Here is a 17,587-nt window from a genome sequence, read left to right on the forward strand (position 1 = left end):
GCTGTGGCTGGCGCATCGCACTGATCCGAAGCCAGGAGCCAGGTGCTTCTCCTGGTCTCCCATGGGGTGCAGGGCCCAAGCACTTGGGCCATCCTCCACTGCCTTCCCGGGCCATAGCAGAGAGCTGGCCTGGAAGAGGGGCAATCGGGACAGACTCCGGCGCCCTGACCGGGACTAGAACCCGGTGTGCTGGTGCTGCAAGGCGGAGGATTAGCCTAGTGAGCCGCGGCGCCAGCCCATTAGTTGTCAATATGGTGATTTCTCCCACTCCTTCTGTATTGGTGAGCTGGAATTCTTCCCGTTTAGCACTTTCCTTTCAGCTGATCCCTGTTTCCTGGGGGGCCTTTTCCTGGGAGACAGTGCTCAGTTTGGGCAGCCTCCTACACCTGTGTCATCTCCTGTAAGTTGGGTACAGGCTGAGACGATGTTGAGAGGAGCCTTTAGGGCTGTCATCACGTGACTAGAGGTTTTACTGCTGAACGTAATAAAGCCTGCCTTCTGTTTTGCAGGTCTGTGTGGTGTATTGTCCGGAGCTCCGGTGCTGGTGCAGGGCCGTCATTAAGTCAGTCATGTCTTCAGCAGACCATTACCTGGCAGAGTGTTTCCTTGTAGACTTCGCCAGGTACATTCCAGTAAAATCTAAAAAGTACGTATGTGTGGTTTTATGTCTGTTTGCCTTACTCTCTTTAAGGAGATAATGATGAATTTTAAAGGAGAATGTCAGTTTTTAAAGTAAGGGGATTACCTTTTGCGAAAAGAAGACATTGAGTTTTTTTTTTTTTTTTTTTTTTTTTTTTTTTTTTTTTTTTTTGACAGGCAGAGTGGACAGTGAGAGAGAGAGACAGAGAGAGAAAGGTCTTCCTTTGCCGTTGGTTCACCCTCCAATGGCCGCCGCTGCAGCGGGCGCACCGCGCTGATCCGATGGCAGGAGCCAGGAGCCAGGTGCTTTTCCTGGTCTCCCATGGGGTGCAGGGCCCAAGCACCTGGGCCATCCTCCACTGCACTCCCTGGCCACTGCAGAGGGCTGGCCTGGAAGAGGGGCAACCGGGACAGAATCCGGCGCCCCGACCGGGACTAGAACCCGGTGTGCCGGTGCCACAAGGCGGAGGATTAGCCTAGTGAGCCGCGGCGCCGGCCCGACATTGAGCATTTTTGTGCCTTAAGAAATGAAAACTTGGGACAGGCATTTGACGCGGTGATGAAGTCACGACTTGGATGCCTGTGCATCACATCAGAGTGCCTGCACTTAAATCTCAGCTCCACTCTCCACTCTGGTTTTCTGCCAGTGCACCCCCGGGAGGCAGCACATGAGGGCTCAAGTTGACCCCTGCCACCCACACGGGAGACTGAGTTCTGGACTTCTGGTGTCAGCCTGGCTGTTGCCGCATTTGAGAAATGAATCAACCAGTGGACAGGCATCTTTGTTTGTCTCTCTGTCTCTGACTTTCAGATAAATGATGAAGGAAGACTGCAGGTTTCCATTCTGCATCCATGACTAGAGGAGCAAATGGTCCTAATGAGGACAGAGAGAGTGACTGTGGCCTTTCTCCACTTGCCTGCCTAGGGTGGGGCAGGGCAGGTTCAGGCTGTTCCCTTCTCGTCTCCTGGGTGCCCTGTGCCAGCTGCTCTCTGGCCTGTCCTCTTAGTTTGCACGTGGGATGGGGTGGGTCCTTCAGTGCGGTTTGCCTCACCACCATGAGGTAGAGAGAAACTCTCCGTGTCTCCATGGAGGAGGAAATTGATGGCCACCCTCAGGTTGCAGAGAGCAGATTATATACTCAAGTGCGTATTCCTGGTTGTTCTGCGTCACAGAGTAAAGGTGTGGCTATCACGTAGGGTGCGGAGACAGTTCAGGCTCGTCCTGACAGTAACCTTCATTGACTGTGGGACTGCATGTCACAGCTCACTAGAAAACATTAGCACATCACTGTGTTCCTAAAGTTGTATTGGTAAAATGCATGAAGTTTTAATAAATGGTTTCTGGGTGGGGAGGGGGGAGGGAACATGCCAGCACACGAGGCTGGTGCTGTGGTATAGTAGGTTAAGTCTCTGCCTGCCGTGCCAGCATCCTATATGGGCACCCGTTCAGATCCCAGCTGCTCCACTTTGAATCCAGCTCCCTACTCATGGCCTTGGAGAACAGCAGAAGATGACCCAAGTGCTTGGGCCCTTGCACCCACGTGGGAGACCCAAAGAAGCCCCTGGCTTCGGATTGGCCCAGCTCTGGCCATTGTAGCTATTTGGGGAGTGAGCCAGAGAATGGAAGACCAACCTCTCTGTCTTTCCCTCTCTCTGTCTATAACTTTACCTCTCAAATAAATAAATGTTAAGAAAAAGCCAGCACAAGTCACTGTTGGTGTTTAGTGATAATTGTCCCATGGTTTGTCCCAGAGTAAAAGGATGTCCATTTAATAGGCAAACACAAGGACTCTTATTCCAGTGCAAAAAGAGCAGAGCCAGCTAGCCTTCGGTGCAGTAAGAGGTGTCTCTCACGTAGAGGAGTTTCGTGGCAGAAGGGCTCATCAGACATGGAGGATTTGCAGATACTCAAGGGAAAAGTAGGTGCCTCCCCAGCTTGAGATTCTGCACCTCTGTGACCATAATTGTTATAAAAGTACTTGGGGTCAGCGCTGTGGCATAGCAGTACAGTCACCAACTGCAGTGCCGGCATCCCATATAGGTGCCGGTTAAAAAGCCCAGGCTGCTTCACTTCTGACCCAGCTCTCTGCTATGGCCTGGGAAAGCCGAGTCCTTGGGCCCCTGCACCCGTGTGCAGGAGGACCTGGAAGAAGTTCCTGGCTCCTGGCTGCAGATCCGCACAGCTCCAGCCAGTGTGACCAATTGGAGAGTGAACCTGTGGATGGAAGACCTCTCCCTCCCTCCCTCCCTTCCTCCCTCCTTCTCTCTCTCTCTCTCTCTCTCTCTCCCCCTCTCCCCCTCCCTCTCCTCCTCCCCCTCCCCCTCCCCCTCTCCCTCCCCCTCTCCCTCTGTGCAACTCTTTCAAATAAATAAATCTTTTTTTTTTAAAGTACTTACTGTGTTTAGCCATCTGGGGAGCTTTTCCTTTTGTATTTGGTGTTTTGAGTTTATTTTTGGCAAGAAAATCAAATGATTAAGTAGAGCTCTAACCTGTCTAAGACAAAGGGTAGGGCTTCAGGGAAGAGAGCTGCTTGATGGTGAGGAAATATGTTGACATGTCTGTTGCTTGCCTTACTTGTCACCTCGCCGTCCATCAGCTGTTTTGTGCAAAGTTGGCAAATACTAATTATTAAAACATCTGTTCATAGACAGCACTGTTGGAGTAATTCTGGTCACGTAGTAAGTGGAATTTATTTCACAGGCTTATTCATTGTTATTCAGTGTTTCCTTTTATTTTTCACTTTTTATGTATTTGAAAGGCAGAGAGATGAGAGAGAGAGAGACAGAGACAGAGAGACGAGAGAGCGTGCGCGCACGAGAACGTGCGTGCCTTCTTGTTTCACTTCTAAAATACCTACAACAGCCCTGGGTAGGCCATGCTGGAGCCAGGAACTGGAAACTCAATGTGGTCTCTCCTGTGGGTGGCAGAGACCCAGCCACCTGCTGCCTCCCAGGGCCTGCACCAGCAGGAGGCTGATTGGGTGTGGAACAAGAACTGGAGCCCAGGTGTTCTGACACGAGATCAGGGCATCCCAAGCAGCATCCCAGCAGGTAGGCCACATGCCTGCCCCTGTGCAGTATTTCTGTTCCTTCTTTCCCTCCTTCCCTCCCTTCCTCCCTCCTTCCCTCCCTTCCTTCTGATTTGTGGTATGAAAGGCAGAGTGACAGAAAAGGAGAGAAAGAAAGAGAAGTGTATCTTTCATCCTTTGGTTTACTCCTGCAAATACCCACCACAGCCAAGCTGAAACCAGGAACCCAGAACTCTATCTGAGTTTCCCATGTGGGCACAGGGACCCAAGTACTTGAATTGTCTTCACTGATGTCCCAGGCGCATTAGCAAGGAGCTGGATCGGCAGTGGATCTGGGCCCAAGCTGGCACTCGCATGGACACTGGCGCCGTGGGTGGCGCCTTCACCTGCGCCACAGTGCCAGCTGCACAGTGTGTCTTAACCTGAGGAGCCTCACCAGATACACTCTCCCTGAATTCCTGCCCCTGTGCCATGAAATTTTGATGCCACAGATACACTGAATCACTATGTAGGATCTCTCTGCTTTTACAGAAAGATTTTTTCCACCCTCCAAGAAGCAGTTTTGTCCCCTTGGCCAGATGTCTCCAAGCATCTGTTGGAGGCTGTGTTAGAATCAGAAAGGGATGTCCTTTACTTTGTTTTACGGCAAGCATGTTACTGACCTAGGTGAGCTATAAAGGAGTCTGTTCTGTGTTGTGTGTTTTATAATGGAACTCTCTCTGCTTCATTTGTCAGCATCCGAGTTGCAGTGGAATCATTTATGCAGCTTCCCTACAGAGCAAAAAGTTCCGGTTGTACTGCATGAAGCCTGTTACATTGCACATTGGCTTCTGTGAAGACAGCGCCGAGATTGTGTAAGTACAGGTTCTGAAGTCACAGGAATCATGAGTAAACGCCTTCAGTTCGTGTCTGCATTTATGTGCCATCAGTTACCCGCGAGCAGGTTTTGAAGGTCTGGGTTCTGCAGGAGGCAGCCTCTGAGTTGGTGCTGGTCAAACTGGCTGTGAGTAGAATTCTCAGGCACCCCCTCCCGGGCCTGAGCTCTGTGCCTTTTGACTTAAAAAAACAACTTATAAAAAGTAGTAGAGTAATTCTAAAGAAAAGCTTTCTTGAAATAAAACTGCTGGAGCATTAAAAAAAAGTTGACCACATGCCTGCCTCTGTCCCACGTCTTTCCTCCTGGAGGCCTCTGTGGGCTGTGACCTTCCCACCCTCCATTGGTGCACTTACATACCCATGTGATCGTGGGTCCTGCCCTCTGTCAGTGCACTTACACACCCCTGTGCGCCTGGATCTCGCCCTCTGTCAGTGCACTTACACACCCCTGTGCGCCTGGATCCTGCCCTCTGTTAGTGCACTTACACCCCCTTGAGCCTGGATCCCGCCCTCTGTCGGTGCACTTACACACCCCTGTGAGCCTGGATCCGCCCTCTGTCTGCACTTACACCCCCTTGAGCCTGGATCCTACCCTCTGTCCATGAGGTTAGACACCTCTCTGGGCATGGACTTTCTTAGGAAGAGAACAGGCTGTCTTGTTTGCAGAATTAGCTTAGGAGTAGCTGTGGAGGTTCTTTGCCAATCCATATCCCTCTCCTAACCACTTTGAGTCTTTTTCATGGGTGACTATGACTGATGTGGTTATTGGATTTAACCAGTTTCTTCTTGACAGCCAGCTAGATTTTCAAGCCATTTTGTGCTGTGTGTTCCCATAAGAATGTGGGTACATCCACGTAACTTACATCCCTGTCACGGCTCCTTCTTCCTGGTGTGTGGTTACTGTGTGATGGTTCCCTAGAGTGGGCCCCTGCACCAGGCTGTATTCTGCACGGTGTGCCTGTGATCTCTGCTCTTTAAGGAGCACTACTGAGGGCTGGATTTCTGTTTCTGTAGTCTGTGGGGCAGCCACTCTCACCTGGAGCTCCTCTGTCTCTCACTTCCCAGACTGTGGTGTTAACAGAAGAAAGGCTGTATAGGGAGCAGCCCAGTCCTGTCTCTATTTGCATAAGCTGGTACTGGTGCACTGTGCGCCCTGAACTCGGAAGTTACCTCTGCTCTGTGGCCCCTTTGGAGACCTCGTGCTCCACGCCCCACCATGCCCATCACCACAGTTCCCTTGGGAGGTGAGTGCATCACTCTTGGGACCAGCCTCAGAGTAGTATGCTCCAGTAAGCCAGCTTGTCTCTGCTTGGGTCCGTGTGTCCTGCTCGGCTGCTCTCTGGCATCCTGCTCTGCAGCCCCTGTGCTGTTCCTCTCGCAGAGCAGCCAGCTGCAGGCCATCCAGGTGTGGTTTGGGCAGCAGCTTGTGCTCCCCAGCTACCCCTGGGGCAACCCGTTTCCTGTCCTTCTCACCCCCTTCCTACTGACCCCCTTTCCAGGACTACTGGGGTCTTTTCCACCCTCAGGATACCCCTGGGGTAGGTGGAGGACTTAAGAGTAAGTTCGTTTTTTTTTTTTAATTTCCAAGGATTTTTCTTGAAGAGTTGAAAAGAAAGGGGGAGAGATCTTCCATTTGCTGGTTTCCTCCTTAGATGGCTGTGATGGTTGAGACTGAGCCAGGCTGAAGCCCGGAGCCTGGACCTCCATCTAGTTTCCCAAACGGGTGGCAGGGCCCAAGGATTTGGTCCATCTTCCACTGCTTTCCCAGGAGCATTAACTGGATTGGAAGTGGAGCAGCCAGGACTTAAACGGGCACCCATTTGGGATGCTGGCGTTGCAGGCAGCAGCTTAACCAGCCACGCCATGGTGCCGGCCCCAAGAGGAACTTTTCTTACTGGGTTTTCATCGTCATCTTTGGCAGGTGATGCCTTTGCACTCACATGTTATTAAGAATAGTTTTCTTAATGTGTATTACAGTTTTTGACAGATTTGTCAGATTTCCCTCCAGAAAGATTATAGCAATTTATACTATCCTTATTGGGGTTTCTTTTCCTATACAACCTCATTAATAGGCTTTTTTTTTAAAAAAAAAGATTTTATTTATCTACTTGAAGGAGTTACACAGAGGAGAGGCAGAGAGAAAGAGGTCTTCCATCCGCTGGTTCACTCCCCAGTTGGCTGCAATGGCCAGAGCTGTGCCGATCCGAAGCCAGGAGCCAGGAACTTCCCCAGGTCTTCCCACATGGGTGCAGGGGCCCAAGGACTTGGGCCATCTTCTACTGCTTTCCCAGACCATAGCAGAGAGCTGGATCGGAAGAGGAGCAGCCGGGACTTGAACTGACACACATATGTGATGCCAGCACTGCAGGCAGTGGCTTTACCTGCTGCACCACAGCACCGGCCCTGTTACTAGGCTTTTTAATTTCTGCTTGTTTGCCTGGTGAACATGATCTCTTGTTTTAACTTGCATTTTTTCACTTGCAAAGTTGGGTATCTCTTTAGTGTTTATTGTGTGTGTGTGGAGAGAGACTGATTTACCTGTTATTTTAGATTGATATTTCTCTTCAGTTATTTGACTTTATCTTATTAGAAATCTAATATTTGTTAAAAAAGAAAAGCTCATTAAGTATTTTTTATGTGAATAGTTTTAGAACTGCTATATTGTACTTTATCCTTGTAATTTTTTTATTTGAAAGTCAGAGTTAGCGAGAGAGAGAGAAATATCTTCTATCTACTGGCTTACTCCCCAGATGGCCACAATGGCTGGTTCTGGACCAGGTGGAATCTGGGAGCTCCATCTGGGTCTCCCATGGTGGTAGCAGTGGCCCAAGCACTTGGGCTACGTTCTGCTGCTTTTCCTAGGCCATCAGCAGGGAGCTGGATTGGAAGTAGAGCGGCCTGGAAATGAACCGGTGCCCATAATGGGATGGAGGCTTCACAGACAGACGGTGGCTCCACCTGGTACCCCGTAACACCTGCCCCCTGTAATTATCTTGATGTAGTGTAGATACTACCTTTCTTAGTAAAAATAAAAATAACTACTACTTTTGAACATTGATTATGTCTAGGCTGTGGGGTAAATATTCTCTATATACTTCCTCATTTGATCTTTTTTTGTTTGTTTGTTTGTTTGTTTGTTTTTTGTTTTGTTTTTTTGTAAGAGTTAGAAGTAGATAGTCAGCGAGAGAGCAACTCCATTCCTTCCATTAGTTCACTCGCCAAAAATCCGCAGTGGCCAGAGCTGAGCTGATCCAAAGCCAGGAGCCAAGAGTTTCTTCCAGGTCTTCCACGCAGGTGCAGGGACCCAAGGACTTGGGCCATCCTCTACTGCTTTCCCAGGCCATAGCATAGAACTGGATCAGAAGAGGAGCAGCCAGGACACGAACCAGTACCCATATGGGATGCCAGCACTGCAGGCTGGGCTTTAACCCACTGCACAACAGCACGCCACCCCCCATTTGATCTTTAAAACAACTCTCGGAAGGAATGGATCTCGTGATACAGCCGATTAAGCCACTGCTTGGGGCACCTTTGGTTCCATACTGGAGCACCTGATGTAAGTCCTGGCTGCCCACTTCCAGGACAGCTTCCTGCTAGTGCCCTAGGAGACAGCAAATGGTAGATCGAATCCTGAGTACCTGCCACCTGTGAGGGTGACCTGAGTGGAGTTCCGGGCTCCTGGTTTCGGCATGGTCCAGGCCCAGTTGTTGAAGACATTTGGAGAGTGAACCAGTAGATAGAAGATTTCTCTCTCTCTCTTGCCCTCTCTGATGCTCTGCCTTTCAAATAAATAAAAATGAATAAACATTTAAAAAACTAAAATAACTCTTGAAGTATGGTGGTAGCATATCTGATAGATCCAAACAAGAGAAATGTAAAATATTTTATTCTGATCTTGACTTTTTATTTTATTTTTATTCCTTCTAAATACTGGTTTCTCCTGATTTTCTACTGCCTATACCGTTTCCTATGATTTTCTTTCCAAAGCATAGGCGAGATGTAGAAAGGTTAAGTCGATAGAGATCAAATGGGAGGTGGCGAATGGGTGCTCTAGTGGGCAGAGTGAGGACCATAGCAGCCGCTTCCCCACAGCTGCCCCTACACTGTTGGCTTAGCCGACATGTACTGATCCCTCTCTGTGCCAGCCTGTGGAGACGCAGTGATCTCAGAATCGCTGCCCCAGGGAGCTTGTGTTTTGATTTGTCACAGGTAACTGATGTTGCAGCAGGCAGTGCCAGGTGGTGAGCACAGGTCACCTCACTGGGGCCCTGGGATGTGAGTTTGTGTTGGTGCAGGCAGCAGTGTGGAGAGAGGTGTGTCACAGGAAGTAGCTGGGGTCTTTATCCCCACCCGGAGCAGGGCCAGAGCTATGCTCTCTGTTGTGTGCATCGTGTGCTTGATTGGTCATGCAGAAAGAGCCCTGTGTGTGGTTTACAAAGCAAGATAGTGTACTAACTAAAGTGTCCTTGGCCCTCACTGGAGTGTTGCAATGTTCCCACTGGTTTCCTTTTTCTGGTCCAGGGTGTGAGCCAGGCCTCCAGCTTGCCTCCAGTGTCCTGTCTGGTTAGTCTCCCAGAGTCGGGGACAGTTCTTCAGTCTTCCTTCATGGCCTGGACGCTTCTGAAGAGTCCTGGTCAGTTATGCTGCAGAGGAACGTTCAGTTTGACTTGGCCTGATGTTCTCATGATCAGACTGAGGCTGTGCGTGTTGCCAGAGAGAGAGAGGTCTGCCATCCACTGGTTCACTCCCCAACTGGCTGTGACGGCTGGAGCTACGCCGATCCAAAGCCAGGAGCCAGGAGCTTCCTCTGGGTTTCACACACAGGTGCAGGAGCCCAGGGACTTGGGCCATTTTCTGCTTTCCCAGGCCATAGCAGAGAGCTGGATCGGAAGTGGGGCAGCTGGGACTAGAACTGGCACCTGTATGCCATGCCAGCACTGCAGGCAGCAGCTTTACCTGCAACACCACAGCGCCAGGCCCTAGCAGGCATTCTGAATTTGCTACGGTGAGGTTCACTTTTTCCATCATTCCTTCTACAGTTTTAAAACTTTAATTATCTTTTTTTAAAAAGATTTATTTATCTATTTGAAAGTCAGAGAGAGAAGGAGAGACAGAGAGAGAGAGAAGTCTTTCATCTACTGCTTCCCTGCCCAACCAGCTGAAATGGCCAGAGCTGAGTTGACCTGAAGCCAGGAGCCAGGAACCTTCCCTGGGCCTCCCACATGGGCACAGGGGCCCAAGGACCCGGGCCATTCTCCAGTGCCTTCCCAGGTCATAGCATAGAGCTGGATTGGAAGTGGAGCAGCCAAGATCGGAACTAGCACCCACATGGGATGCGGGATGCTGGCACCACAGGCCTAGGCCCTAACCCGTTGAACCACAGCACTAGTCCTTTATTTATCTTTTTTTAAAAAGGTTTTATTGGCCAGCCCTGTGGCTCACTAGGCTAATCCTCTGCCTGCAGCGGCGGCACCCTGGGTTCTAGTCCCAGTCAGGGCGCCGGATTCTGTCCCAGTTGCTCCTCTTCCAGACCAGCTCTCTGCTGTGGCCTGGGAGTGCAGTGCAGGATGGCCCAGGTGCTTGGCCCCTGCACCTGCATGGCAGAACAGGAGGAGGCACCTGGCTCCTGGCTTCGGATTGGAACAGTGCGCCGGCTGCAACGTGCTGGCCCTGGCAGCCCCTTGGGGGGTGAACCAACGGAAAAAGGAAGACCTTTCTCTCTCTCTCTCTCTCTCTCTCTCTCTCTCTCTCTCCTACTCTGCTTGTCAAAAAAAATAAAATAAAATAAAAATATTTTATTTATTTTTAACTTTTATTTAATGAATATAAATTTCCAAAGTACAGCTTATGGGTTACAATGGCTTCCCCCCATAATGTCCCTCCCACCCACAGCCCTCCCCTTTCCCACTCCCTCTCCCCTTCCATTCACATCAAGATTCATTTTTGATCCTCTTTATGTACAGAAGATCAGTTTAGCATACATTAAGTAAAGATTTCAACAGTTTGTTCCCACACAGAAACATAAAGTGAAAAATAATAGATGATTTTTTAAATGATGATGAAATCAGATCAGACCTATTGTCATGTTTCATCCCAGTGAGAGTCAAGTTGGGAATTGATAATTTCTTTTTTTCTTTTTTTTACAGAAGATCAGTTTAGTATACATTAAGTAAAGCTTTCAACAGTTTGCACCCCCATAGAAACACAAAGTGAAATATACTGTGTGAGTACTCGTTATAGCATTAAATCTCACTGTACAGCACATTAAGGACAGAGATATCCTACATGAGGAGTAAGTGCACAGTGACTCCTGTTGTTGACTTTACAAATTGACACTCCTGTTTATGGCATCAGTAATCTCCCTATGCTGCAGTCATGAGTTTCCAAGGCTATGGAAGCCTTTTGAGTTCTCCAACTCCTATCTTGTTTAGACAAGGTCATAGTCAAAGTGGAGGTTCTCTCCTCCCTTCAGAGAAAGGTACCTCCTTCTTTGAAGACCTGTTCTTTCCACTGGGATCTCACTCATAGAGATCTTTCATTTAGGGTTTTTTTTTTTTTTTTTGCCAGAGTGTCTTGGCTTTCCATGCCTGAAATACTCTCGTGGGCTTTTCAGCCAGATCCGAATGCCTTTAGGGCTGATTCTGAGGCCAGAGTGCTGTTTAGGACATCTGCCATTCTATGAGTCTGCTGAGTATCTCGCTTCCCATGTTGGATCACTCTCCCCTTTATTTATTCTATTGGTTAGTATTAGCAGGTACTAGACTTGTTATGTGATCCCTTTGACTCTTAGTCCTTTCATTATGATCAATTGTGAACTGAAATTGATCACTTGGACTAGTGAGATGGCATTGGTATATGCCACCTTGATGGGATTGAATTGGAATCCCCTGGTATGTTTCTAATTCTACCATTAGGGGCAAGTCAGCTTGAGCATGTCCCAAATTGTACATCTCTTCCCTCTCTTATTCCCACTCTTATGTTTAACAGGGATCACATTTCAGTTAAATTTCAACACTTAAGAATAACTGTGTATTAATTACAGAATTAAACCAGTCATATTAAGTAGAACAGACAAAAAAAATACTAAGAGGGATAATGTATTAAGTTGTTCATTAACAGTCGGGGCTATGCTGATCAAGTCACCATTTCTCATAGTGTTCATTTCACTTCAACAGGTTTCCTTTTTGGTGTTCAGTCAGTTGTCACTGATCAGGGAGAACATATGATATTTGTCCCTTTGGGACTGGCTTATTTCACTCAGCATGATGTGTTCCAGATTCCTCCATTTTGTTGCAAATGACTGGATTTCATTGTTTCTTACTGCGGTATAGTATTCTAAAGAGTACATATCCCATAATTTCTTTATCCAGTCTACCGTTGATGGGCATTTAGGTTGGTTCCAGGTCTTGGCTATTGTGAATTGTGCTGCAATAAACATTAGGGTGCAGACCGCTTTTGTGTTTGCCAATTTAAATTCCTTTGGGTAAATTCCAAGGAGTGGGATGGCTGGGTCGAACAGTAGGGTTATCTTCAGGTTTCTGAGGAATCTCCAGACTGACTTCCATAGTGGCTTGACCAGTTTGCATTCCCACCAACAGTGGGTTAGTGCCCCTTTTTCCCCACATCCTTGCCAGCATCTGTTATTGGTAGATTTCTGTATGTGAGCCATTCTAACCGGGGTGAGGTGAAACCTCATTGTGGTTTTGATTTGCATTTCCCTGAGTCCTAATGATCTTGAACATTTTTTCATGTGCCTGTTGGCCATTTGGATTTCCTCTTTTGAAAAATGTCTATTGAGTTCCTTGGCCCATCTCTTAAGTGGGTTGTTGGTTTTGTTGTTGTGGAGTTTCTTGATCTCTTTGTAGATTCTGGTTATTAACCTTTATCTGTTGCATAGTTTGCAAATATTTTATCCCATTCTGTCGGTTGTCTCTTCACTCTCCTGACTGTTTCTTTTGCAGTACAGAAACTTCTCAATTTGAGGCAATCCCAGTAGTTGATTTTGGCTTTGACTGCCTGTGCCTCCCGGGTCTTTTCCAGAAACTCTTTGCTTGTGCCAATATCTTGAAGGGTTTCTCCAATGTTCTCTAATAACTTGATGGTGTCAGGTCGTAGATTTAGGTCTTTAATCCATGTTGAGTGGATTTTTGTGTAAGGTGTAAGGTAGGGGTCTTGCTTCATGCTTCTGCACGTGGAAATCCAGTTTTCCCAGCACCATTTATTGAACAGACTGTCCTTGCTCCAGGAATTGGTTTTAGATCCTTGATCAAATATAAGTTGGCTGTAGATGTTTGGGTTGATTTCTGGTGTTTCAATTCTGTTCCATTGGTCTATCCATCTATTTCTGTACCAGTACCATGCTGTTTTGATTACAACTGCCCTGTAGTGTGTCCTGAAATCTGGTATTGTGATGCCTCCAGCTTTGTTTTTGTTGTACAAGATTGCTTTAGCTATTTGAGGTCTCTTTTGCCTCCATATGAATTTCAGCATCATTTTTTCTAGATCTGAGAAGAATGTCTTTGGTATCCTGATTGGAATTGCATTGAATCTATAAATTGCTTTTGGGAGAATGGACATTTTGATGATGTTGATTCTTCCAATCCATGAGCATGGAAGATTGTTCCATTTTTTGGTATCCTCTTCTATTTCTTTCTTTAAGACTTTGTAATTCTCATCGTAGAGATCTTTAACGTCCTTGGTTAAGTTTATTCCAAGGTATTTGATTGTTTTTGTAGCTATTGTGAATGGGATTGATCTTAGCAGTTCTTTCTCAGCCATGGCATTGCTTGTGTATACAAAGGCTGTTGATTTTTGTGCATTGATTTTATATCCTGCCACTTTGCCAAACTCCTCTATGAGTTCCAATAGTCTCTTAGTAGAGTTCTTTGGATCCCCTAAGTAAAGAATCATATTGTCTGCAAAGAGGGATAGTTTGACTTCTTCCTTCTCAATTTGTATTCCTTTAATTTCTTTTTCTTGTCTGATGGCTCTGGCTAAAACTCCCAGAACTATGTTAAATAGCAGTGGTGAGAGTGGGCATCCCTGCCTGGTGCCAGATCTCAGTGGAAATGCTTCCAACTTGTCCCCATTCAATAGGATGCTGGCCATGGGTTTTTCATGAATTGCTTTGATTATATTGAGGAATGTTCCTTCTATACCCAATTTGCTTAGAGTTTTCATCATGAAAGGGTGTTGAATTTTATCGAATGCTTTCTCTGCATCAATTGAGATAATCATATGGTTTTTCTTTTGCAGTCTGTTAATGTGGTGAATCACATTGGTTGATTTGCAAATGTTGAACCATCCCTGCATACCAGGGATAAATCCCACTTGGTCTGGGTGGATGATTTTTCTGATGTGTTGTTGTATTCTATTGGTGTGAAATTTATTGAGGATTTTTGCGTCTATGTTCATCAGGGATATTGGTCTATAATTTTCTTTTAGTGCTGCATCTTTCTCTGGCTTAGGGATTAAGGTGATGCTGGCTTCATAGAAAGAATTTGGGAGGATTCCATCTTTTTCAATTGTTCTGAATAGTTTGAGAAGAAATGGGATTAGTTCTTCTTTAAATGTCTGGTAGAATTCAGCAGTGAATCCATCTGGTCCTGGGCTCTTCTTTGTTGGGAGGGCCTTTATTACTGTTTCGATTTCTGTTTCAGTTATCGATCTATTTAGGTTTTCTATGTCTTCATGGTTCAATTTTGGTAGATTGCATGTGTCCAGGAATCTATCCATTTCTGATAGATTTTCCTGTTTGCTGGCATACAGGTCCTTGTAGTAATTTCTGATGATTCTTTTTATTTCTGTGGTGTCTGTTGTTACGTTTCCTTTTTCATCTCTGATTTTATTGATTTGGGTCTTTTCTCTTCTTTTTTTAGTTAGTTGGGCCAATGGGGTGTCCATTATGTTTATTTTTTCAAAAAACCAGCTTCTCGCTTGGCTGATTTTTTGTAATGTTTTTTTGGATTCAATCCTGTTAATTTCTTCTCTGATTTTAATTATTTCATTCTCCTACTAGATTTGGGTTTGGTTTGCTGCAGTTTTTCTAGGTCCTTGAGATGTGCTGAAAGCTCATTTATTTGGTACCTTTCCAATTTCTTGATATAGGCACCTATTGCTATTAACTTGCCTCTCAATACTGCTTTTGCTGTATCCCATAAGTTTTGATATGTTGTGTTGTGAAAACTTCTAAATGTTCTTATCATAAATTTTTTGAAATCCATATCTTGCATTTCTTCTATCTCATCATCTTCATAATCTTGGCTTGGGGTGTTTTGTTTATTTGGAGGCATCATAGTGTCATCGTTGATCTTGTTCCCTCGATTTCTGTGTTTGTTGCTTGGCATAGTTAATTCTTCTTTCGTCACTGTGCTTTTTTTTTTTTTTTTTATACTATGTCTGTGTTAAGTGGACTGCCTGCTGTTGGAGGAGCCTTGGAGGCTTGAGATGGGTGTGGCCTGAGAGCTCTGCTTGGTTCTTCTGGGTTACGGGTGTGCAAAGGTGACACCCTCAGGTTATGCATGGTAAATCTCTCCTTTTTATTTATTTATTTATTTAGGAGGTAAGTAATACCGCACCGCACTGCTGTGCAGAATTGATGGTATTTAGCTTCCGATCTCTGGCTTCTACCCAAAGAGTCTGTGCAGGCTCTGTTTCTCCTCTGGACTCCCACTGGGTTGCCTAGGCTACTGAATTGTAGTGACTCAGTTCCTTAGCTCTCCCTAGTTGTTATCTAAATCCAGAGTGAAGGCCTGCTCTTTGTCTCTTGCTTGCCTTTGCAAGGTTGGCAGAGAGAGAAACTCCTCTGTACCAGTACCCCCCCACCTTTTTTCCTTCTTTCCTGTAGTCAGTCTGGTGAACTTTCCCGCTCCCCTCTAGATTCTGACCGCCATTTCCCCGCCAATGTCTCAAGTTACTGAGCTCACCTCCCCTTCCAGCACCAATGTGTGGACTCGGAGCCCTGGGCGTCCCTGCTCTCCCTGCTGGTGTCTGTGTGACATCCACTCCCCTTCCTGCACTGGCGCGCAGACCATGCAGCTCCCGCAGCTCGGCTTCCGCGCGGTGGGCGACCTTGTTCTCCCAGTAGGTCCTCCGAGTCACAGCCACTCGATCCGGAAGAGTTTCCTCTGCAGTTTTTTCCTGATCCTTTTTCTGAGGCTACCATAACTCCACTTTTATTAAACTAAATTTTCCTGGACTATCGGTGCGTGCCCTCACTATTCCACCATCTTGGCTCCACCCCGTCCTTCAATAAAAATATTTTATTTATTTGAGAGGTAGAGTTATAGACAGAGAAAGACGTAGAGAAAGGTCTTCCTCTGCTGGTTCACTCCCCAAATGGTTGCAGTGGCAGGAGCTGAGCTGATCAGAAGTCAGAAGCCAGGAGCTTCTTCCAGCTCTCTCACAGGGGTGCAGGGGCCCAAGCACCTGGGCTATCTCCCACTGCTTCCCAAGGCCATAAGCAGAGAGCTGGCTTGGAAGAGGAGCAGCTGGGATGCAAACTGGCCCCATACAGGATGCCGGTGTGGCAGGTGGAGGCTTAGCCTACTGTACACAGCACAGGCCCCTATTGATCTTGCTATTTCTTTGAAAGGCAGAGAGACAGAGATCCTCAATATCCTGGGTCACTGCTCCTGCAGTCTCCCCCTGTCCCCTGTAGTGACACTGCACACCCACCCCTGTGGGCCCTGCTGAGGCCCTGACGGCGGGTCCTCCAATGCCTCTGTCCCCAGGTGCCGTTCCCCCTGGCTCTGAGGATGCGGGACATCTACATCCTGGAGGGCGAGCACGTGCTCCCAGCCATGGCATACACGGCCCTCAAGATCCATCACAGTGAGTCCTCAGGGCCCACAGAGGCCCGGGTGCTGGGACGGAGGAGCTGGGGGTCCCCCTGCCTGTCCCTCGTGAGCAGGACTTGAGGGAGGCATGAGGGGGTTGGGGAGGCCTGGGTTCCCTTCAGGAGGGCACTGAGAATCCCCCTGTTGCATCCCCAATCCCAGGCCCCCACAGACCACAAGGAGAAGTGGCCAGGGTCATCGCACTGGAAATTGGCCCCTGAGCAGTCCCTCCAGTGCTTGGCGTGACACCCAAGACATCCTGGCCCGATGACCACAACTGTCTGCACACAGGACCCTCCTAGGACAGGTGGGTGGGTTCCCACCTGGATGTGGGCAGGGCTAGAGGGAGGTGGGGCTGTGGGAGACCCTGTGCAGTGAAGGGGAAACCAGCCAGCACTGGATCCCCTTCAGCCATCTGAGAACCCCTGGAAGGCCCAGGTGCCCTGAGCCCAGTTGTGGGGGCTGAGTGCACTCCTGTGAGCAGGGGTGGGCACAGAGGCAGGCGCTGGGGGCCCCTGCGGCAGAACTCAAGGGCAACTGAGTGTGGGCTCTGCAGCCCTAGCCTCGGGCCAACAGAAGGCAGCGGGACCCGGAGCATCGCTGGCCTCTGGGCTCCGGTGGGGAGGGGTCCCCGTGCTCGTCCCCTGCTGCTGCTGCCATCAAGGACCTGAGCGCCTGGGTCCCCATGCAGAGCAGAGATGGGCTTGTCCCAGCTCTAGGGGCTCTAAGTGGAGGTCCAGGTGCAGGCTGTCCAGTCACTGGGGAGGCCCCACTGTGCCTCCAGGTGCTGCCTCCTTGGGTGCTCCTGGGACAGTAGCGGTGACAGCCCAGTCTCACCAGGAAAGAGACAGTGGCCCAGGGGCAGAGGACACAGGGCACCCCTGCCACCTCTTTAGAAACTGCATTCCCTGTTCCCAAGTCCTGAACCGGACTCCATGTCTGCCCCACAGCCCCAGCTCTCACCCCCATCATCTTAGGCTCAGTTCCTTTCCAGCCATGTTGGAGGGACTCAGATGTGGGTAACTCAGCGAATGCACTGTTAGGGCGCAGGAGGTCAGGTGGGGGAGGTGACGGGGTCCTGAGTTGGTGCCTGGGTCCCCAGAGATGAGAGTGAGGTGGGGAGTTCAGGGCCATCCACCCTGTGGGGCTGTGCAGGAGGAGCCGGTGGTGTCCCAGGGCTCCCCTTGCCCGGGCTGCACACACCCT

General features: G+C 48.3%; 1 protein-coding gene across 1 annotated transcript in view; it reads left to right on the forward strand.

The window, feature by feature from the left end:
* The first annotated feature begins 1,150 nt into the window (after positions 1-1,150).
* Positions 1,151-17,587, forward strand: part of LOC103347332 (uncharacterized) — an 87,033-nt gene continuing 70,596 nt past the window's right edge. The window contains exon 1 of the mRNA XM_070062376.1: positions 1,151-2,558. The gene's annotated coding sequence lies outside the window, so the exon portion shown is untranslated. The remainder of the gene's footprint in view (positions 2,559-17,587) is intronic.

This window comes from Oryctolagus cuniculus, chromosome 18, assembly GCF_964237555.1.
Source record: "Oryctolagus cuniculus chromosome 18, mOryCun1.1, whole genome shotgun sequence".
In the NCBI taxonomy this organism is placed as follows: Eukaryota; Metazoa; Chordata; class Mammalia; order Lagomorpha; family Leporidae; genus Oryctolagus; species Oryctolagus cuniculus.